Genomic DNA, 23,633 nt, shown 5'->3' with positions numbered 1-23,633 from the left:
CTGTTGCCCAAACATCTGAGCCACCCAGGTGCCCCAGACATATGGGTTTTGACTACCTAAATCACATCTTATAAAACACATGTACATCAAACATGGTATATGAGTACTTTAGAATCTAAAGTCACAACCAAATTTCACAGAAACTAATCACAGAAGGATAACATCTGGGACATAGACATACAGCAACTTTATATAAACAAGCCAAAATTATAAAATGATAGTTGTGAAGAAATACGGTAACAATGTATGCTTTAGGGATCCTTGGGTGGCGCAGCGGTTTGGCACCTGCCTTTGGCCCAGGGCTCGATCCTGGAGACCCGGGATCGAATCCCACGTCGGGCTCCCGGTGCATAGAGCCTGCTTCTCCCTCTGCCTGTGTTTCTGCCTCTCTCTCTCTCTCTCTCTGTGACTATCATAAATAAATAAAAATTTAAAAAAAACAATGTATGCTTTATTATATTTTGGACAATGTTCTAAGCTCCCCTATGACGTTAATATTTTAGCAATTATATGAGGTAAAAATATGATGTAAATAGATATTATTTTTACCATTTAGGAATTAGAGAACACAGAGTTGAAATTTCTAATGTTAGTTCATAAGAAGAAAAAGGGAATTTTGAAGTGAAATACAAATGTTCTTAATTTATTTTTATTTTTATTTTTTTTTAAGATTTCATTTATTTATTCACGAGAGACACAGAGAAAGAGAGAGAGGCAGAGACCCAGGCAGAGGGAGAAGCAAGCTCCATTCAGGGAGCCGGAAGGGGGACTTGATCAGGGGTCTCCAGGATCAGGCCCTGGACCGAAGATGGGGCTAAACTGCTGAGCCACCAGGGCTGCCATGATGTTCTTATTTTAGGGAGGTGCCTTGTACTCTGATGAACTTACTGAGTGGGATTTTGTAAGATGACGTTTGAGGCCTCCATGAGATTGGAAATCATAAAGTAGAAGATATGTGATATCTATCTCCAGTGTTTACAACTTTTCTGAACCTAATATTCTGACCACTCCCCTTGCATATTTCTGTCAAGAAGCAAAAATGGAATTTTAAAATTGGGTTCAAACAAATTCCTCAGAAATAGGCACAGATTCCGCCGGGTCCCCCAAAGCAATAGAAATACAGATATATCAATGCAGGCCCTCACAGGCAATGGAAAGTCCTTTATCCTCACTATGAATAGGTTGGAGGACCAGGGGAACAGAAAGAGAATCCTTAGAGGATATAGGAGCATGGGGAGTGTTAGATAGGATTGTCCCTTTGTCATAGCAAGGGAAATGAACTTAATATTCTAGAAAGTTATTTTCATTCAACAAAGTTTCCCAAACCGCGCTTTATGGTCTGGCTTCCTCCTTAAATTTTGGACCTAAGCTATGTCATCTGCTTCATTCATTCCCACCTACCTGGATATAAGGCTACTGTCTCTTTTCTCTTAATATTCCAGCCTCCTTCTTTGGCTCCAAAAAAGCAATCAGATCTAGTTTAGGTATAGCAAGACCCATTTATTTAAAAATATATATATATTATATATATAACTATATATATAGTTTTGTTGGAGAGCCTCTAATTTTCAATCCAGTATTGTCCTCAGTAGAGAAGACATCGTAGAATTCTAGAAAATTATTTCCCAAAATACTGTTTTATGACACCCCTTTAGAATACACAGGAGGGATTTCCAAAGCTCAGATCTTGAGCTCCACTTCCAAGTATAATGGAAACAAAAACAAAGGGCAGGAAATAGAGTTTAAGTTGGCAGCAGTACAATTTTATGCAACTGCATTTTTAGAATTACCAGTAATCTACAGTAAATGATGCTGTTACCTTAAGGAAGGGGAGACTAAATTTAAAGATGAAAAAAAAATTTTTTTTTTCTCTGCATCTACAAACCCTTACTTATTTCCCTTACTGCAGGGATCTGAATTCCAGTCATGTATAGAAGAATCTTTGAATAGTCTTTAAAGGAAGGAAAAAACCTTGAGTATGGGTTGGGAAATCTGGAAGGAACCTATCCTCAACCACAAAGAGGAGGTGTCCATAATTCTCTATTATCACATCCCTGTGTGTTGCAGCTCCGAAAATAAGTAATACATTGACCAAGTGGTGATGGGTAGGGTTCAAATTTACTGAAGACTAAGAGAAGTTAGGAAAACTGTTTCTGGCTTAGGTGTTTCCCCTACTTTATTCAATAAGATCATTTTCAGCACAGTAATATGCTATAATGTATTCTCTAGCCCTGAAGTAAGAGGATGGCATATGACCCCCCCAAAACAATATAAATATTGTATGCTTCTACATATATTATCAAATAATGGTATCAACGCAAGCATATACATTTTATTTACTTTTTTATTTTTTTATTTTAAAGATTTTATTTATTTATTCATGAGAGACAGAAACAGAGAGAGAGAGGCAGAGAGACACAGGCAGAGGGAGAAGCAGGCTCCATGCAGGAAGCCTGACGTGGGACTCAATCCCGGGTCTCCAGTATCAGCCCTGGGCCGAAGGCAGGCGCCAAACCGCTGAGCCACCCAGGGATCCCAAGCATATACATTTTAGAGTACTGTTTTTATGTCATACAGTATAAGTTGTATATATTAATTAGAAGGAAATGTTGATAGTTTAGAAGTGAACTTATAAAATTCTAATGTGAATTCAAATTTCACAACAGTGAATTGGAGACCTTATCTAAAATGTCAGTTCTGATCCAGGAGTTCTGGAGTGGGATCTGAGTCTGCATTTTTTTAAAGATTGTATTATTGATTTATTCATGAGAGAGAGAGAGAGAGAGAGAGAGAGAGAGAGAGGCAGAGACTTAGGCAGAGGGAGAAGCAGGCTCCACGCAGGGAGCCTGATGTGGACTCAGTCCCAGGACTCCAGGATCACACCCCAGGCTGAAGGCAGGTACTAAACCACTGAGTCACCCAGGCATCCCTGAGTCTGCATTTTTAACAAGCCACTGGCCTATGGGCTAATAAGAATCTCTTGTCCTTGCAATGGATCACCATGGGAAATGTTGGTTATATTACCAAGGTTTTGACAGGAATGTCATATTTAAGAAAGTCATAGACTCAGATACAAACAGATAGCTTTTAAGAACTAAGGTCAACTTTATGAAACCAATAAAGTCCCTTAAAATTATCTACATGGTACCTTGCTTTCAGTGTTTCCTATAGCCTTACCAGGTATGTAAGTAAGGTCACTTTCTGGCAGGCTTAAAAACCTGAAGATACATTTTTTTAAAAATATTTTATTTATTTATTCATTCATGAGAGACACAGAGAGAGAGAGAGAGAGAGAGAGGCAGAGACACAGGCAGAGGGAGAAGCAGGCTCCATGCAGGGAGCCAGACGTGGAACTCAATCCGTGGTCTCCAGGATCATACCCTGGGCTGAAGGTGGCACTAAACCACTGAGCCACCTGGGCTGCCCAACCTAAAGATATTTGGAGGACTGAAGAAGAGAAGTAACCCAACTCTACAGATATTGTAGGTGAATTTGATGGCAAGTATTTGGCCTGCCTTCCTGAACTCACAAGGCTTTAAAGGTTCAATCTGAAGGGCACTTGGCTGGTTCAGTTGGAAGACAGTATTACTACTCTTGATCTTGGGGTCATGAGTTTGAGCCCCACACTGGATACAAAGATCATCAAAAAAACCAAAACAAAACAACTTTAAAAAAAAAAGTTCAATCTAAAATTCCTTTTAAAAGGGATCCCTGGGTGGCTCAGCAGTTTAGCGCCTGCCTTCGGTCCAGGGCACGATCCTGGAGTCCCATGATTGAGTGCCACATCAGGCTCCCTGCATGGAGCCTGCTTCTCCCTCTGCCTGTATCTCTGCCTCTCTCTCTCTCTCTCTCTCTCTCTCTCTCTCTGTGTGTGTCTCATGAATAAATAGATAAAATCTTAAAAAAAAACTTAAAATAAAATTCCTTATAAAGAGTTTCAGCAAAGCAGATTTCAAAGAACCTATATAGCCAGTCACTATTCATGTTGCACTTATGTAAATATGTAAGCCAAGCTTGTTAGAAGTAGGCTTATTTTACAATAGTCTTGGTTCACTGTGTTTGTTTAAAAGGAGGTTAATTTAGAGAGAATAATTATATTTTCATAACAAACCTTTAGGGATGTTAGGTTCTGGTTATGATGAACTATTTTTAAATGTTGTTTGCCTATAAAACTGAGCTGGATTCTGACTGAATTCCTCTAGTTTCTTCTAGTATCTGGCTATGACTCTTCAAACTAAGTTTTCCAATTTTCTCCCATTCCCTTGACTTGGAGCCACTGAGAACCAAAATTTCCATTTTTCCCTACAAATTGAAGCTAGATGACTCCAGGCAAACTTCAGAGAAACTGTCAAAATCACCCATGTGTACACAGTCTTCTTGCCTCTTGCTGTATGGACCACTCAGAAAGCTCACAGAGACATTCTTTTTAAAAAGATTTTATTTTATTTTTTTTTAAATTTTTATTTATTTATGATAGTCACAGAGAGAGAGAGGCAGAGACACAGGCAGAGGGAGAAGCAGGCTCCATGCACCGGAAGCCCGATGTGGGATTCGATCCCGGGTCTCTAGGATCGCGCCCTGGGCCAAAGGCAGGCGTCAAACCACTGCGCCACCCAGGGATCCCCTAAAAAGATTTTATTTATTTGTTTGAGAAAGAGCATGAGTTGGAGGGAGAGGGAGAAGGAGAAGGAGAAGCAGACTCCCTGCTGAGCAGGGAGCCTGATGCAGGGCTCAGTTCTGGAATTCCAGGATCATGACCTGAGCTGAAAGCAGACACTTACTGGACTGAGCACCCTTCATAGAGATATTCCAATGGCGGACAAGGAAAATCTGTCAGATTGGTACTGCCTGTGCCCCATCTAAAAAGACTTCAAGTCTGACATCTAGGAAGCTTCCCACTGGCAGTATTCAGGATTCCAACATTGAGTTTATCATTCTTCCAACCACTTACCTGTGTTTTAATCATGTAATTTCTGTGATACACTCAGAAATTCCACAAATGAGAAAAGCTGCTTTACAAAATAAGATGCCTTTAGATATATTGATGGCATCACAAGATGGAACTTGTGCCAGTACACACGTGGAGTGCTATGCCTTTATCCAAGGTGAGTGAATCAGAGAGAGGACCAAATATCAGCCTTGGAGAACCTGACACTCAGGCTTAAGGAAATGTTAGTTCAAAGGTTTAATTCTAGAATTTTTTTGGCTTAAATCTACTTTAATGTTTCTATCATGATATTAGTCTTTTTACTGTCAATTGTTCACTCTACAAATTGTTACCTTCTTGTGTACAGTGATCAACTCAGACTCACTCTAAGCTTATGATGGTAAAATGTCTAGATACTATAAACAATATATACAGTTCTGCATAAAGGTTAACAGTTTATACCTAGATATAGTGAAACTTCTTAAGCTATGGGGCACATCAAATTCCAGCTGAGGTCCTGGGTTCAAACTGAGAATGGTTCCCTATTTTTAAAGTTTCCCCATGGTTTTAGATCTATTTTGCAAAGATTATTGAACTAAATAGCCTCTTCCCTTGGATTCCTCAAGAAGTACATGACATAGTAAAAACAACATTCCACATTTGGATCAACACTTGTGTTCATTATCTTATTTATTTCATTATAAAATGTAGAATAAGATGCTGTCCTAAGGTAGACTTAGAGCTCCAAAGAGAAGAGTTCTAACACAACGAGTACGAAGAATGGGGGCTTAAGCTTGTACTAGGGAATATCTTCAATTAGTATAAGGCAGTTTCATTCCTCAAATACTGACCTGTGCCACTTCTCAGCAGGAAGTAGCTGAAGCAGTCATCACCCTTGCCCTGTAAGAATGACAAATGTGAAAAGAAAGGAAAGATTTGAGACCAGCATTTTGTCAGTTCTGATGAAGAATGCACCCTAGAGGTCATATTACTCACTGGCATAGCCAAACCAGCCAGGGAACATATAAACGTAGCCTCAAGAGATAGAAATGCAACTCCACTAACTTACAAATGGTCAATCAGCACTACCTTAAATATATAATCACAAGATGCACCTAATAAAATATCTTAACATAAAGAATAAAGGTATGTTTCAAATTCCAGAGTTCCAGGCAAGGTAGCACCAGAATTTATTAAGTTAACATCTGCTAACATGACCTCATGGTCCTCCAGTCAGTGGCCTCTACCTTCTCAGAAGATCCCTGCCACTGATTTTGCCTTTTAAAACCTTTACTTGCAAGCCATTGGGGAGTTCTGGACTTTTAGGCATTAGCTTTCCCTTCTCCTGGGAGATGCCACACCAATAAATAGCCCAGCTTTCTGCATTGCAAAGACTCAGTGTTAGGCACTGGCTTGGGGCACATCAGGTAGACAAATTCTCATTTGGTTCAGTTACATTACCTTTTACATTTTTTGCACATATTCATACTTTTTTTCGTATTCATACTTTTTGAAAGTAGTTATGAATATATTAAAAGAGATAGAGGAGAATATTGTCATAGTGACTGAATTGAAGAAATATTTTCAGTGAGAGAAAACTTTAAATCTATTTGTGGATGATAATACTTCTCTCATTTAGTCACACTATGAAGACAAACACATGCAATGATACAAATAAAATAGCTAATGTTTCTGAGTGCTATATTTTACTGAAAATTGTTGCTCCTATGTTCATTTCTGCCATACTACATTTTATGATTTTAAGATACTTAATCTTACAAATACAAACAGCCAGTGATTTTACCAGAAGAAGGTAGGTTTATTAGGGAATAAAAGAGAATTGTAGTCCAGGACAAAGAAGCTACAACAAAACCTTGGGCAAATCTGAGGATGAAAAAGAGGTATATTTTTAGGAGAAAAGCATTAAGTCATGAAGGCGTTACAAACTAAAAGTTCATTGTATTAAACTGGGAGCGAAGTATGGGAGATTTTCATTAGCTGAGATATTGCCCTATGTGGGGGCAAGGAAATTAGGAAAGTGTCTCTCCTACCCACTGAAATCATAGAATAGTCTCCATATGTAAGATCAGGTTCATATGAAGTCAAGTTAATTTCTCCAGGTTGGGTCTGAGGTTGGCTAAACGCAGTAGGGCATGAAGTGCCCCTGATTAACCTCCTGACTTTTAATAAGGTTACTCATTCCTAATTTTCATGCAGACATGTTACTAATGTTATTCTTATATTTTTCTTCTGAAAAATACAAAGAAATAAAAAGACTATGTGACATGAGTGTGGAACAAAATGGAAACTTGCCTGTTTTGGAAAAGTCCATTCACAAAAGCCAGTATCTCCAGTATGCAAAGGTGACAGCTTTCATTTTTCCCAAGCAAACTACAAGAACAGAGAAACTCAGAAGAAGGGAATTTCCTGATATCAAAGACAGAGGAAGACACAACAGGAAAAGAATACAATCTAACACCCATGACGAATATTGATGTGAAACTGTGCCACAAAATACAGCAAACAAAAATCAAAAGCACATCTTAACATTCTATAACATCAACAAGTGAGAATTCTTCCCCAAATATGAGTGATTTTACATAATGAAATGATAAATGTAAGATTCTCCATTAACACAATGAAGGTCAAAAATCACATGATTAGGGGGCAGCCCAAGTGGCTCGGCGGTTTAGCATCACCTTCAGCCCAGGGTGTGATCCTGGGGACCTGGGATCAAGTCCCCTGTCAGGCTCCCTGCATGGAATGGAGCCTGCTTCTCCCTCTGCCTGTGTCTGTGCCTCTCTCTCTCTCTCTCTCTCTCTCTCTCTCTCTCTCGCTGTCTCTCATGAATAAATAAAAATCTTTTAAAAAAATCACATGATTATTTGAATTGATGCAGAAAAATAATTTGAGGGATCCCTGGGTGGCGCAGCGGTTTGGCGCCTGCCTTTGGCCCAGGGCGCGATCCTGGAGACCCGGGATCGAATCCCACATCGGGCTCCCGGTGCATGGAGCCTGCTTCTCCCTCTGCCTGTGTCTCTGCCTCTCTCTCTCTCTGTGACTATCATAAATAAATAAAAATTAAAAAAAAAAAAGAAAAATAATTTGACCATGATCAATACTGTTTCATGATAAAGAAACTCAACAAGATAGTAACAAAAGGAAACCACTTCAACATAATAAAGTCCATATATGAAAACTCTAAAACTAACATCATACTCTAGTGAAAACCTGAAAGCTTTTCTTCTATGATCAGGAACATAGCAATGAAGTGACTTCACTCCTACCACTCAACATAGTACTGTATGTCCTGGTCAGAACAATCAGGCAAGAAAACAGTAAATAAAAGGCATCCAAATTGGAAAAGAAAAAGTAAAATAATCTCTATTTAAACATGACATGTTTTTATATATAAAAAACTCTAAAGAATCCTTGGATATGGACACTATTCTATTGTTCCAGTGGAAACAGATCATTTCCTTAACCCCAGGAACAGCTCAACCAATGAAAGGCCATCATACTTCAAACTCTGTGTTTACTCCAAACAACTTTCTGTTTAAAACAGCCTTTTCAGCTTACACCTTGTCCCTTCAAAATATGGTGCATCCTCTTTGCTCCCTTTACTTACCTATGATTTTGCCGCAGCCTGTTTTGTCCTAGATTATGATTCTGTTTTATTCCCAAAGAAACCTATCTCTTGCTGGTAAAATAACTAGCAGTTTTTACTTTTAGGTTCGATTATAACAAGGTTCACCTATGCAGGATGAATAAGTACTGGAGTTCTAGAGTAAAGCAGAGTGATTATAGTTAACATATAGTACTCTCGAAATTTCCTAGGAGAGTGTTCTCACCCACAAATACAAAAATCTTACCTAGGGCAGCCCCAGTGACTCAGGGGTTTAGCGCTGCCTTCAGCCCGGGGGCGTGATCCTGGAGACCGGGGATCGAGTCCCATGTCGGGCTCCCGGTGCATGGAGCCTGCTTCTCCCTCTGCCTATGTCTCTGCCTCTCTCTCTCTCTGTGACTATCATAAATAAATAAAAATTTAAAAAAAAGAAAGAAAATATGGAATTCTGGTTAATTCCTTAAAAAAAAAACAAAAAGCAAAAACAGGGGATCCCTGGGTGGCTCAGCGGTTTGGTGCCTGCCTTCAGCCCAGGGCGCATCCTAGGGTCCCTGGATCGAGTCCGACATTGGGCTCCCTGCATGGAGCCTGCTTCTCCCTCTGCTTGTGTCTCTGCCTCTGTGTGTGTGTGTGTGTGTGTGTGTGTGTGTCTCATGAATAAATAAATAAATAAATAAACTCTTTTTAAAAAATATTGCCTAAAAACTTTGCCATATTTACATTTGCTTCATTACTCTCCAATATGAATTCTCAGATGTGGAGTGAGCAGTCCTAAAATGTTTGCTCACATTCTTTAAATTTGTAATGTTTCCCTCCAGTATGAATTCTGTGATGTTAAGTTTGAGTGGTGGCTAAATTCTTTGCTACATTCTTTACATCAGTAGGATTTCTCTCCAGTATGAATTCTGTGACACTGAGTGTTGCACGAGCTGCGGCAACACGATCAGGGTCCTGAGGATAAGGGGATGAGGAAAATAAAAGTAAAGAGATGGGGACAGGAGGGACACAGTGGATGATGCCCAAGCAGTGCCAGCTTTATTCGAAGTTTTACAACATTTTATAGCATGAGCAAAACAAAGCCAAGAAGGTGTTTATTTTTAGCAGGTTTGTGAAACTCTCCAAAGTTCCCCTTTCTCAGCATGCAAGAACTCACAGGTGCCAGAAGACCTTGGTAAATAGATAAGCTTGTTGCTCCAGATGTGCATACTTCAAAGGAATATTAGGTATGGTAAACAGACCAGCAAGGACAGACAGACCCTTATTTACATTTATGACCAGGTCAGAATAAGTTGTATCTATTGTGTTATGTGGGCGATCACGCACAAGCGAGCCCTGAGAACCATTGCTCAAGCCCTTTCTCAAGCGTCTACCAACTATTCACCCTTTAGGCTCCTGAGCCTTTTGAGTGAATGAGGGACGCAAGTCCAGGCCTGGTTTGGTTCAGTTACTCCAGCTAGTTCGTGGTCGCCCACAATTGAGTAAGACTTGAGAGCCTGATACAGGCTTTACCACATTATTTATATTTGTAAGATTTCCCTCCAGTATGGATTCACCTATGTCTATTTAGTGATGAGCAGACCTTAAAGGTTTTACCACATCCTTCACATTTGTAAGGTTTCTCTCTAGTATAGATTGTCTTCTATCTTCATGATTGACTAAACAGTTTCCCACATTTACTACATCTATATGAGCTTTGTCCCATATGATTTCTCTGATGTTCAGCAGCACTGGAGGGCTGGTTAAAAACTTTCCCACATTCATTCCATTTATAAAGATTCTCTCCCAAATGGATAGTCTAATGTATAATAACATCTGATCTTTGATAAAAGGCTTTTGCACAGTTATTACATTTAAAATGGTTCTCTGGAACATGAATTCTCAGAAGTTTATTAACATTTGAGTCTTAAACTTTTTCTCAGATTCCCTGCATTGATCTGTAATCTCTCCATTATAAAAGCTCTGGTAGTTTTTTGGAGTTGTGCCCTCTGTAAAGGCCTTTCTAATTTTATTACACAGGTAAAGCTCTTTCCCATGATCAGTTCTCTGATACTTACTGAACAATGATGGATGGTTAAAGGTCATCCCACATTTATGAAGTTTGTAGATTTCTGAACTAGGAAGGATTATTTGTTGGTGGAAGTCTAAAGAACTCTCAGGAAAGTGCCTTCCAAATTGATCCCACTTATCATTTTTGGGGTCATTTTAAAATCTCTGATCAAATAAAATAAAATAAAATAAAATCTCTGATCAGAAATATTTGACTAAACAGTCTATTCAATTCTATTTTGTCAAGAGTTCAAATAATTATTTTCAGCATGAACTAGTTAACTTTTCACATTTTCCAAATTTTATTTCCCTGAATATAAATGTTTGGATATTTGATTTGAGTCTTTGCTTGCAGAAACAGTTTTGGAAAAGTAGCAGACTTAAAAAGGAAATTGTCCCAAAATGTTGTATATCCTTCATCATTTGTTGCAAGAAGATTCTTATTATGGGCAGTTGTCTCAGTTTGAATATGTCCTTTATGAAATCTTTTCTGCCCTTCACTTTCCTCATCATTGTACCAGTCTATCATGAAGTGTAAATTTTCAAGGCCACTACATTTATATCTTCCCACTGGGATTCTTTGGAATGAAGCTTCTATGTGTGGCTTTGGCAAGAATCCCTGAGTGTCATGTAAATATATAGCTGAAAGATATCAAATGATATAAAAGTAATCATTTCACTAACTACTTTCACATGAATATACTTAAAATCTCTAATATACAAAAATAAAATCAATCAGGGAATGTCACCAAGATGGTTGTGTAGGAAACAGCCGGACTTCATTCCTTGCTGGAGACATGAGATAACATACAATATATGGCCACACAAGACTTGTGGGACTCTGTAAGCCAGCAAAGGTCATAAAAACCCATCTAAGGTGAAATCAAGAAGAGCCACATTGAAGAGGGAAAGGGAATTTTGTATATATACCTGTAAGATTTGTTTCTTCTCCCTGTCACAGCATGAAACACTTGTAAAAAAAAAACTTTCAATTCCTCCTTTCTTCCATAAGACACAAGGAGAATAGTGGACTATATATCCAATGTGGTGATTTTTTGTGAAGCTTCATAAGCATATTTCATTTTGCATGGCAGATGATACTTGGGAGAATGGTAGTATACCATGGATGCACTGGTGGTGGTCATGAATGAAAAAGCTGAATGCTGTGATAGCACCAGAGAGACTATAGTACTAGAGATGGACATCAGGGAGAGAAAGATATAATGGGCACTTAAAACCAGAGAAAATTAGGGTGCCTGGCTGGGTCAGTAAGTAGAACATGTGATTCTGAATCTTGAGGTTGTGGGTTTGAGGCCCATGTTGGGTATAGAGATTACTTAAAAATAAAATCTTAAAAAAAAAAACAACAGAAAAAAATTTTTTAAATGTTTTACTTATTTATTCATGAGAGACACAGAGAGAGAGAAAGAGGCATAGACACAGGCAGAGGGAGAAGTAGGCTCCTTGCAGGGAGCCTACTGCGGGACTCGATCCTGGAACCCATGATCACACTTGAGCTGAAGGCAGACAGTCAACTGCTGAGCCACCCAGGCATCCTGAAAAAATAGATAATTAAACAAAATATGAAAACTATGCTGGATCAAGATGAAAATATCAATGAGACAGAAAGTATAGTCAAGAAACACAGAAAAGGAGAGTAAAACAGTACAATAACTGAATGTCAACATTTACTTGAAGAATTAAGAAGGACTTCATGAAGCAAAATAAAAAAAACTAGAAAACTTGAAGACCATTCATTTAAAATTATTGGGTTGGAGGGAGCAAGAAAAAATGTGGACATGGGCTTATTTCTGAGAGGCTCAAGGGACATCTCAAGCAGACCAGTATACCCATCAAGGGGACCCTACAAAGTACAGAGAAAGAGAAGAGGGCAGAGTGCTTATTTGAGAAATTAATGGCTTAAATGGATCTCATCTGAGGAAAATAAAACATACCTAATAACAAGAAACTGATTGAATTCCAAATAAAATAAATCAGAAGACATCCACATAGATACAAATTATGATCAACCATCAAGCATCACAAACAAAAGAGAATATTGAAAGGAAAAGGAATAAAGCAACGTGTCACATATAGGAGAGCTTCTACAGTATTAGCACTAGATTTCTTAGTAGCAAACTTGTGTAAAAATGAACAGCGCAGGGGTGCATGGGTGGCTCAGTTGGTTAAGCATTTGCCTTCTAGAGCTCAAGTCATGATCTGGGAGTCCTGGGATCAAGCCTCACATCCATCGTAGGTCGGGTTCCCTGCTCAGTGGGGAATCTGCTTCTCCCTCTCCCTCTGCCCCCCCATTCATGCTCTCTAATAATTAAAATCTTAAAAAATTAAATTAAAAAATATATATAATAGTGCAAAATATAATAGTCATGAATCAAGAAAAATTATCAGCCAAGAATACTATACCTGTCAAAACTGTCAACTTGAAGAATAAAAAATTTCCCAGAAAACCATTTGGTAAATTTCATCATCATTAGACATTCACTACAAGAAACGCTAAGAGGGACACCTGGGTGGCTCAAGTGGTTGAGTGTCTGCCTTCAGCTCAGGGCATGATCCTGGGGTCCTGGGATTGAGTGCTGCATTGGGCTCCCCATGGGGAGCCTGCTTCTCCCTCTACCTCTGCCTCTCTCTTGGTGTCTCTCATGAATAAATAAATAAATAAATAAATAAATAAATAAATAATCTTAAAAAAAAGAAATTCTGTAACACTCTTCAGTACATTAAATATATGCACAATATAAAATTCTGTAGTATTGTCATATGGTAACACAAATCACATTTGGATATATCAAAGAATCAGAAGAGCCATGTGAAACCCCAAATTAGCAGATGGAAGGAAATTTTAACATAAAACAGGAATCAAACAAATAAGATATAATAAAAATAGCAAAATATGAACAAAAAGAAGAGTTGGTTTCCTGAAAAGATTGACAAAGTTGACAAAACCCTGAAATATCAAGTAATATTCAACTAAAATCACAAGCAAAAGTAGGCACATTATAACTCATGCCAAAGAAATAAAAAATAATCATAAGAAGCGATAATGAACAATTATATACCAACAAATAGATACCAAAAAACATGTGTATGTATATCAAAGAAATATCAAACTTCCTGGACTCTATCATGATGAAATAAAAAAAGTCACAACATATGTACAATAATGCATCTCAATTTTTTAGATTAAAAGTCTCCTAAAGACTGAAAATCAAAAAGAGAAAACATGTGATGTCTGTCTCCAGTGTTCCTGGAATTTCTGCACCAAACTCCAATATGCCCAGCATTCCCCTCACACAATTTGTACATGAGGCATAAACAGAACTTAGAAACAGATTCACAGGGGCACCTGGGTGGCTCAGTGGTTGAGCATCTGCCTTTGGTTCAGGTCATGGTCCTGGAGTCCTGGGATCAAGTTCCACATCAGGCTCCCCACGGGGAGCCTACTTCTCCCTCTGGCCTATGTCTCTGCCTCTCTGTGAGTAAAGAAAGATGGAAGGAAGGAAAAAAGGAAGGAAGGAAGGAAGAAAGGAAGGAAGGAAGGAAGGAAGGAAGGAAGGAAGGAAGGGAGGAAGGAAGGAAGGAAAGAAAAGAAAGAAAGGAAAGAAAGAAGAGAGAGAAAGAAAGAGGAAAGAGAAGAAAAGAGAAAAAGAGAAGAGAAGAAAAGAAAAAAGGAAAAGAAAAGAAGAGAAGAGAAAAGAAAAGAAAGAAACAGCTTCACATACAGATCCTCAGAAATAAGCACAGATTTCCCTGGGGCCTCAAAAGCAAGAGAAAAGCATTTAGATCTCTGTGGCCCACAGAGACCAAGGGGAGGCCATTTGCCCTCATTGTGGATATGGTGGACCATTTGCTGGACCTGAAGAAGGATCCTTATAGGAGCAGGATAATGTTGGATAGCAGATGTCCCTCAGTGACAACAACAACAACAAAAATAAACCTAGGCTTCTCAAATTTACTTCCATTCAAAGAGAGCAAATCACATTTAAATGTCTGGCTTTCCCCTTGATCTTTGGACTCCACCTCTATTATCTGCTTCATTCATTCCCACCTACCTGGGTGTGCCGCTATTTTCTCCTTTCTCTTCACATCCCATGACTCCTTTTGCTACAAAAATGAGACCAGGTCTGGCTGTGACACAACAAGACCTGCTTATTCAAAAAACAAAACAAAAAAAAAGAATACTGCTGGAGATTCTAATTTTCTATCCAGTCTTGTAGTCAGTAGAGAAAAGAGGATGTTGTAGTATTCTAGAAAATGATTTGCAGAAAATGATTTGCAGGGTAGCCCAGGTGGCTCAGTGGTTTAGCGCTGCCTTCAGCCCAGGGCCTGATCCTGGAGACCACAGATCAAGTCCCACATCAGGCTCCCTGCATGGAGCCTGCTTCTCCCTCTGCCTGTGTCTCTGCCTCTCTTTCTCCCTGTGTCTCTCATGAATAAATAAATAAAATCTTAAAAAAAAGAAAAGAAAAGAAAATGATTTCCAAACATAGTTGCACAATAGTTCCATTAGAATACAAACGACAGATTTCCAATCTTCATATCTTAAGCTCTACTTCCAACTATTATGATTGAAATTAGTATTCAAGATGTGGACAGTACCATTTTATGTCACTCAACGTATAAAATTGCCACTCATATGCAGTATATGATGATGTTACCTTAAGGAAGAGGAAGCCAAAGCTGAAAAGGACACATCATGAAGATTTTTCTGTACATCAACAAACCCCTACTTATTTCCCTTACTTCAGGGATCTGAATTCCACTCATGCAAAAAAGAATCATCTAAGAGACATTCTTTAAGGAAGGAAAAAAACCCCAAGTGTGGATTTGGAACGTGCCCCCTGAAGTTAATGAGGCTAAAGCTGTCACCAGTAAGACCCTGACTGACCCTCCTTCTTCTTCAAGGAATGTTAACCTTATCTTTTGGATGCAAATAACAAAAGCTCTGGCCAGCATAGTGCAGTTTGAGCTTCCAGGATAGATTTGCACCTAAGACATGGACCATGAAGTGTCAGACACTTACCTGTACCTCATTATAATGCTAAAATCTTCAGCCAAGAAAAAGTACAGGTTTCATTAATACAATACAGGATACATGTTTAGTCTTGTTTCCTAGGCACTTATGCCTACCTTATACCCATCTCTAAATATTTTTAATATATTTTTTAAGATTTTATTTATTCATGAGAGACATAGAGACAGAGGCAGAGACATAGAGGGGGAAGCAGGCTCCCCGTGGGGAGCCCAATATGGAACTCCATTCCAGGACCCCAGGATAATGACCTGAGCTGAAGGCAGACGCTCAACCACTGAGCCATCCAGATGCCCCTACCCATCTCTAATATGATGACAAAACTCCCCTTTCAGATATTCATTCTAAACCTAAATAAGGGGATCCCTGGGTGGCGCAGCGGTTTGGCGCCTGCCTTTGGCCCAGGGCGCGATCCTGGAGACCCCGGATCGAATCCCACATCGGGCTCCCGGTGCATGGAGCCTGCTTCTCCCTCTGCCTGTGTCTCTGCCTCTCTCTCTCTCTGTGACTATCATAAATAAATAAAAAATTAAAAAAAAAAGTTTAAAAAAAAAATAAAATAAACCTAAATAAAAGGAAGTCACTCACCATGTTCTTAGAGTCACAGCTTTGGGAGTTATTCCCCTGATGTCCTTATTACAAATAAAGTTACCTTTAAGTGAGAATTCCACTTCATGTAGCCACTACCTATAACTCACCATGGAGTGAACTCATGTTAGTTCAGTTATAGGACCCAATCCTCACCCAAGAGGAGGTGTCCATAGTTCTGTAACATCACATCTCTGTACAGTTCTTGCTGAGTGTGGTTCAGGCATCCCCACTCCTCCTGAGAGAATTCTATGGCCACATCCTTGAATGTCAGCAGTCCCCGCAATAAATACAAAGTGGCCACTGTAGTGTTCATAATTTTACCTAAGGTGAAAAGAAGCAGTTAGGACAAATGGTTCTGGCTGAAGCGAGTTTCCTACTTTATTCAATAAGATACTTTTTAACACAGTACTTATGCTTCTATTTATTCTCTAAATCTGAAGTAACAAGGTGGCATATGATCTACAGAATCATTATAAATACTCTGTATTTCTCCAAGATAAATTGGAAACTGAAGGTTTCAATAGAAGCATACACATGTTTGAGTATTATATTCATATCATACAGTATAAGGTGTGTATATTTTTTAGATGGAAAGTTTGGGTTAGAAATGTATCTTTTTCACATTAGAATTTCACAACAGCGATTTGGAGATCTTGTCAAAATGCAGACTGATTCAGGAATTAGGGTGGGAACTGAGTAGCATATCTAACAAGGTATTTGTATAAGGATGAAAGGATATGCTTTTGAATAACCAAGAGGTAGGACTCCAAGGAAAAGAATTTGCAGAGTATAGGAAATCAATGGTTTTTACAGGTTCTACTCTAAAAGCAAGAAAGGCAACAATACTTTCTGAGCACTAGTATTTACTAGATTCTAACAGTTTTCATAGATTAACACACACATAAAATAAAAAACAACACAGAAACATAATCTGGGAATCAAACATATTATTCTTCCTCTTTTTTGAAAATATTTTGTCACACATCCAGTAAATGTAAGAAACTGGATTTTAACCGAGTTTATCTAGCCTAGAATTTATCTAATAAGACACATTAGTCAATATACAGAGACTATCATAAAGTTATGCTCATAGCAGTTTTCAAAAATGAGAATAGGATGGAAACATGACAGTATCCACACAAAAGTGATCAACCGTTTGGATTTTATGCATATACCTAAACTTCAAAAAAGTACTACAAAAGTAAAAAATAATACATAATAAAATAAATAAAAAGTACTACATACACATTAAGAGTGATAAATTAGAAAATTGTCTTTGGGGATGCCTGGGTGTCTCAGCAGTTTAGCGCCGCCTTTGGCCCAGGGTGTGATCCTGGAGGCCCAGGATGGAGTCCCATGACAGGCTCCCTGCATGGAGCCTGCTTCTCCCTCTGCCTGTGTCTCTGCCTCTCTCTCTCTCTCTCTGTCTGTCTCTCATGAATAAATAAATAAAATCTTTTTTAAAAATCGTCTTTATGACTTAAACATTCTCAATGGCTTAAAACTTATAAATCTATTTGTGGATGATTGTTTTTGTCATTTGATCATTCTAGGGATATACACACAAAATGCTGTAAAGAAAATAGCTATTATTTCTGAGTCTTGTATTTCATCGAAATTTTTGATGAATCATCACTTGTACCATAGTGTATTTTAGGATTGTAAGACACTTCAACATGTTAACTATGTAATTCTTGTTTTATTTTTCTGAAAATGCAAAGGAGTAAACAAAAGAATGTGTCTACGACATGTGTGAAATACAAAGAACTTATAAGTTGGGGGTCTCACTGACTTAGAACCACCACTCCCAGAAGTCAGTATCTCCAGTATACAGAAGAGAGCGCCTTCATTTTCCAGTGGAAACTACATGCAAAGAGAAATTCAGGAGAAAGGAAGTTTCCAGTTTGAATGTAAAGGCTTCTGCACATCTTTCAGTAAATCCATCGAATCCTTATGGATAAGAGAAATGTTACTATACAGAAGGAATCTGACAGAGAGCACAAAGTAAAAAAAAATAGCATCAGCTGTAATGAAGCAATTTTTTTTAAATTTTTTTGTTTTATTTATTTATGATAGGCACACAGTGAGAGAAAGAGAGAGGCAGAGACACAGGCAGAGGGAGAAGCAGGCTCCATGCACCGGGAGCCCAACGTGGATTCGATCCCGGGTCTCCAGGATCGCGCCCTGGGCCAAAGGCAGGCGCTAAACCACTGCGCCACCCAGGGATCCCAATGAAGCAAATTGTTATCAGTGCCTGAGGTGAGCTGAAGGACACATTATCACTGCTGTGTTCTTGTTGTCACCCAGACGCAAATCTAATTAAGAAAAAACAGTGGATTTATAGAAATTTCAAACCCCATATAGCATCCATATCCCCCTAATGTTAAGTGCCTTTTATTTTATTTATTCATGAGACAGAGAGAGAGAGAGAGAGAGAAAGGCAGAGACACAGGCAGAGGGAGAAGCAGGCTCCAAGTGGGGAGCCTGATGTGGGACTCGATCCTAGGTCTCCAGGATCACACTCTGGGCTGAACGTGGTGCTAAACTGCTGAGCCACCTGGGCTGCCCTTAAGTGCCTTTTAAATAGAGCATCTTTTTTTTTTTTCTTTTTGCATTCCTGAGAGCAAGGCTATGATTATTTTTCTAGACCTTTCTTAGTTATTCTGGGCTACATATCCATTTTGTTTATTTGTGCATTTTCTTAATCCCAGGGTACTACTGATAAAGCCTTCAGATGGGACCTAAATATGAACTATTCTCCTTGACTGATATCCCAGAATCTACACCCATCCACTAAAGGAATCCGGGATTCAATGCCTTCTCCTGTGAATTCGTCAAAAAGAGAACATTTCTCAAAATTTCAGGACGGTAATTCAAAGTGACAATTGTTCATGCCTATTTGAAAGCTAGGTTGGAGAGAATGGAGAGAAGGCTCCGGAATATAGCAAAGAAGTATTCTAAAGAGCTAACCTTCAGTATCATTTTTAAAAATATATTTATTTGAGAGAGTGCGTGTGAACATGCACGGGTGGAGGGAGAGGGAGAAGCAGACTCCCCACTAAGCAGGGAGCCCAACTTAGGGCTCCATCCCAGGACTCTGAGATCATGACCTGAGCCCAAGGCAGATGCTTAACTGACAGAGCTACCAGGCGTCCCTAGTATTATTTCTTAAAAGATTTTTAGGAGTAGGTGAAAATACTCATGATAGGACCATCAGAACTAGAGAAGTAGGGATCCCTGGGTGGCGCAGTGGTTTGACGCCTGCCTTTGGCCCACGGTGCGATCCTGGAGACCCGGGATCGAGTCCCACGTCGGGCTCCCGGTGCATGGAGCCTGCTTCTCCCTCTGCCTCTCTCTCTCTCTCTCTCTCTGTGTGACTATCATAAATAAATAAAATTAAAAAAAAAAAAAAAGAACTAGAGAAGTAAACCTTCGCAACTTTTAAGTGCATGGAATTTCAGGAGGAAAAGATGACACAGCCTCTAACCAAGGATGCAAGTCTTACTCGAGAACTGGTGTTTCATCCTCTTCCTCCTTGTGCTCTAGATTTCCTTCTCAGGAGATACTTGTGGAGAAATCACAGATGAATCATAAGCATTTACCTTTAACAAAGACTCTCTTCGCCTGTTACCTACCCCTCTACAGGCAGGATGCTGAAATACAAAAAAAGGTCCTCCTTCCTACTCTTGTGTGTGTCAGGAGCTATTTAAAAACTATAAGCTTGGGGATCCCTGGATGGTGCAGTGGTTTGGCGCCTGCCTTTGGCCCAGGGCGCAATCCTGGAGACCCGGGATCGAGTCCCACGTCGGGCTCCCGGTGCATGGAGCCTGCTCATGTCTCTGCCTCTCTCTCTCTCTCTCTGTGTGACTACCATAAAAAACAAAAAAACAACAACAAAAAAAAAGTATGAGCTCCTGCAAGAATATCAATCCTTCAGTTTTTCCTTCCCTGTTTTCGGGGAGCCTCCCCTCCAACAGACACCCATAGATTCTACTATAGCATAGGAAATCTGTGCTGGGGGGACCTGAACCTTCCAGACTCACATGTGTGTGTGTGGAGGGGGAGGGGGCACTGTTAGCTCCCATTGGACCACAGCCAGAACTCAACGAACTCAACTCCAATAAGTTACTGAGGAGCCCCCACGCTTTACCATGGCCTCAATTAGAATCACCTGGAGCACTTAATTTAAAAAAATACCACTATTTTTCCCACTGAGACCTATTGATGGAACCTGTGATGGAGGGCACCAGTGATAAAACTTGAAACTTCTCATGTTATTCTAATGGACAGCCTGGGCTCTGAACCACTTAATTAAGGCTTCTGGAGGGTTAATGTGCATGGAAACTATTACATGTTCCAGATCTCCCCTGAAGAAATTGTGATGCTTCAGGTTTTTTTTTTTTTAAATTTATTTATGACAGTCACACAGAGAGAGAGAGAGAGAGGCAGAGGGAGAAGCAGGCTCCATGCACCGAGAGCCCGACGTGGGATTCGATCCCAGGCCTCCAGGATCGCGCCCTGGGCCAAAGGCAGGCGCTAAACCGCCGCGCCACCCAGGGATCCCCTGATGCTTCAGGTTTGAAGTGGGGCCCATGAATTGGCAACATAAAAGTTCCCAACTAGTCCTGATTTAGTACCACATGGACCCAGTATCCCTAAGCTAGCAAAAAAGAACACAGCACACCTAAACTGCATATACCCCCTGTCTTATCTCAACGTAAATTCTCCTGGTTCCCAGTGAAGACCACCAATCACCATCATGAAACATTACATTCTTTGCTAACAATATGAAGTTAATAAAAGGGTAAAGAGGGTAATAATGTCTTGCTACTCAAACTCAAGTTCAGCTGCTCCACACTTAAGAGACAACACTCAAGAGACAAGTGTTGGTAATGCTAACCTTAAAAATAGGCTCTGCTGGGGCACCTGGGTGGCTCAGCAGTTGAGCATCTATCTGCCTTTGGCTCAGGTCATGATCCTGGGGTCCTGGGATCAAGTCCCACACAGGGAGCCTGCTTATCCCTCTGCCTATATCTCTGTTTCTTTCTTTCTTTCTTTCTTTCTTTCTTTCTTTCTTTCTTTCTTTCTTTCTTTCTTTCTTTCTTTCTTTCTTTCTTTCTTTCCTTTCTTTTTTTTTTTTTTAGGTTTTATTTATTTATTCATGAGAGACACAGAAAGAGAGAGAGAGAGGCAGAGACACAGGCAGAGGGAGAAGCAGGCCCCATGCAGGGAGCCTGATGTGGGACTCAATCCCAGGACTCCAGGATCACGTCCTGGGCCAAAGGCAGACACTAAACTGCTGAGCCACCCAGAGATCCCTATGTTTCTGTTTCTCATGAATAAAAAAAATCTTAAAAAAAAATAGGCCTGCTATTTTATCAGCAAAATATAGGTTTATTCAGGAGTAAAAAAGAATCACAATCCAGAAAAAACAACTTGCAGGAAAACTTTCGGGACACCTGGCGAACAAAGGGCAATTTATTTTAAAAAGGATAAAAAGTGTATGTTAGGAAGTTGTGAGGAACTACAAGTCCTTTGGAGTAACTTGGGAGTTCGAAGTGTGGGAGCTTCTCATTGAATCTTTTGCCTGGGGTAATGGGAACATTGTCTCTGGCTGAAGTAGCACAGTAGTATCCAGGTGAAAGGTTTAGTCCATGTAAGGCCAAGTCCATCTCTTATTTTTAAGATTTTTTAAAAGAGATTTTATTTATTTGAGGGAGAAAGAGCACAAGTGGGGTGAGAAGAGGGAGAAGCAGACTCCCCACTGAGCAGAGAGCTGAATCCTGGGCTCAATCCCAGGATCCTGAGATCCTAACCTGAGCCGAAGGCAGATGCTTAACTGAACACCTAGGTGCCACTTTTTAAAAGATTTTATTTTAAGCAATCTCTACACCAAATGTGGAGCTCAAATTTACAACCCCGAGATGAAGAGTCACATACTAGAGTGAGCCAGTCAGGCTCCCCAAGTCTCTTATTAATAGGTCTTCAACTGACTATGACTGGGAAGGTGTCAAAACCTTCTGATTGCATTTTAGTGAGATTTCTCATTACTAAGTATTACATTCCACCCTTCTGATCAACATTTTTTTGAAAGTATCACTGATCAACAGTCAAGTTCTTTATATTTGTTTTTGTCTCTACATGCCAAGAGGGACTGGGCCTGTTTGTCATGCCTCATGTCAGAGGGAAGGTGCATAGCAATTTGAAACCACTTGAGCTACATTTGAGTGACAGGGAGGGTTAGAAGGGAAAAATTCAAAAAAATAAAAATAAAATAAAAATAAAAAAGAAAGGAAAAACTCTCAGGTACTTCTCATAGAAGTTTATATCTTCTCAAGATTGTGAATGTTGAGGGTCATCTGGGTGGCTCAGTTGATTAAGTGTTTGCTTTAAGCTCAGGTCATGATCCCAGGGTCCTGGGATTCAGCAACATATCAGGTTCCCTGTCAGTGGGGAGTCTGCTTCTCCCTCCCCCTGCTGTTGTGTTCTCACTCTCTCTCTCACTCTCAAAAAATAAATAAAATCTTAAGGAAAAAAAAAAGATTGTGAGTTGTTGGGCCAGCATCATCTTATTGGACATATCCTTTCTGCAAAAAATTGACAGACGAGTACAAATTAAAAGTGATAGGAGAATTCCAAACTGTAAGTTGGTTCTTTTTTTTTTTTTTTTTTTAAGATTTTATTTCTTTATTCATGAGAGACACAGAGAGGCAAAGACATAGGCAGAGGCAGAAGCAGGCTTGCTGAGGGGAGCCCAGTTTAGGGCTCAATTCAATGACCCCTGGATCAGGACCTGAGCCAAAGACAGATGCTCAACCACTGAGCCACTGAGGTACCCTGTATGTTGGTTCTAAACCAAGACCCTAAGTCTGAAAGTAGCCAACTGAAAGAATTCATTGGCACTTACCTGGATTTAGGGAAGAAATGTTTCTCTCTGTGAAGGCAAAACCAATGTCTCCTGGAATTCATCTCTTAAATTGACTGTGAAGCAAAATTGTGTAATACTATGGCAGGGCATTGAATGAAGTAACCTAGCATATTTTGGAACATAACATACATGTGTAAACATGAAGCAATAGTTAATGAAATTTTTGCAGGAAGAGCAAATCTTCAAAGATATTTTAAAATTGTATTGTTATCTCAAAACAACTGTTAAGAACCATATGTATACAGATCTCTGGGTGGCTCAGTGGTTTAGCACTTGCCTTCCGTCCAATGCATGATCCCGGAGACCCAGGATCGAGTCCCACATTGGGCTTCCTGCATGGAGCCTGCTTCTCCCTCTGCCTGTGTCTCTGCCTCTCTCTCTCTCTCTCTCTCTCTCTCTCTCTGTGTGTGTGTGTGTCTCTCATGAATAAATAAATAAAATCTTAAAAAATATATTTCTTACA

Source organism: Nyctereutes procyonoides, unplaced genomic scaffold (genome assembly GCF_905146905.1).
Source record: "Nyctereutes procyonoides isolate TBG_1078 unplaced genomic scaffold, NYPRO_anot_genome, whole genome shotgun sequence".
NCBI lineage: Eukaryota > Metazoa > Chordata > Mammalia > Carnivora > Canidae > Nyctereutes > Nyctereutes procyonoides.
Note: the sequence above shows the minus strand (reverse complement) of the source record.